The following is a 1,045-nucleotide window of genomic DNA, read 5'->3' on the forward strand; positions in this document are numbered from 1 at the left end:
GGGTGCCCCCAAATGGGGGGAGGGCGCGGGCAGAGGGGTGCCCCGAGGACTGGGGGGTGCCCCAGGGTACGGGGGTCCCTCCAGTTGGGGGGGGGCAGCCCAGGGATATGGGGGGCGCCTGGGGTATGAGGGGTCCCCACAAGTGTGGAGGTGCCCCCGGGCGTATGGGGTGCTCCTGGGGTAAGGGGGTCCCCAAAAGTGTGGAGGTGCCCAGGGAAGAGGGGTACCGCAGGCAGATGTGGGTCTGCCCTAGAGTATGGGGGTCTGCACAGGAATGGGGTGCTCCAGGGATATGGGGCTGCCCCCAGGGAAAAGGGGTGTCCCGCGGGCTGGATGACCCCAGGGTTACCCCAAAAGCATGGGGGCCCCCCCGGGGAACAGGGGTGACCCAGGGTGAGGGGAGGATGCCCCAAAGGGATGGGGATCCCCAAAAGCGTGGGAGAGCCCCAGGGAATGGGGACACCCTAGGGGGACTGTGAGGATGCTTGGAGCTGGGGGGGTGCCCAAAACTTTGGGGGTGCCCCAGAAGAGCATGGGGATGTCCCCAGAGAATAGCGGTGTTCTTGGAGCTGTGGTGGTGCCCCAGGAGTATGATGGTGCCCTACAACTGTAAGGGTGCCCCCAGGGAACAGAGGTGTCCCAAAAGTGTGGGGTACCCCTAAAACTGACAGGCACCCAAAAGCTATGGGAATGGGGGTGCCCCAAGGGTTTGGGGTGCCCCAGAGGGTGCCCAGGGGTGCGGGCTTCCCACAAAGGCAATAGGGTTGCTCAGGGGAGTAGGGGTGCCCCGGGGTTACAGGGGTGCCGGGGGGGTCCCCCCAAGTCTGCGGGGCTGGCGCAGGGGCACGGCTCCGCCTGGTGGCACAGCTCGGCTCCGCTTGGCACAGCATGGCACAGCCAGGGTAGGAGGGACACAGGGCTCTGCTCTGGGGGGTCCCCCGCAGCACCCCCTAACAGGGGCAAGCCAGCCCCACAGTGCTCCTGTGTCCCCCAAAATCCCGGCACCAACCCCCGCTCTATCAACGGGGAAATTGAGGCACGGAGA

The 1,045-nt window shown here is 66.5% G+C and overlaps 1 protein-coding gene across 1 annotated transcript in view; it reads right to left on the minus strand.

The window, feature by feature from the left end:
* The window catches only part of ARPC2 (actin related protein 2/3 complex, subunit 2, 34kDa), a 30,392-nt gene that overhangs the window by 21,175 nt on the left and 8,172 nt on the right, over positions 1–1,045 (minus strand). The gene's annotated exons all lie outside the window — the stretch shown is intronic.

This window comes from Pygoscelis adeliae, unplaced genomic scaffold (genome assembly GCF_000699105.1).
Source record: "Pygoscelis adeliae isolate BGI_AS28 unplaced genomic scaffold, ASM69910v1 Scaffold910, whole genome shotgun sequence".
Taxonomy (NCBI): Eukaryota; Metazoa; Chordata; class Aves; order Sphenisciformes; family Spheniscidae; genus Pygoscelis; species Pygoscelis adeliae.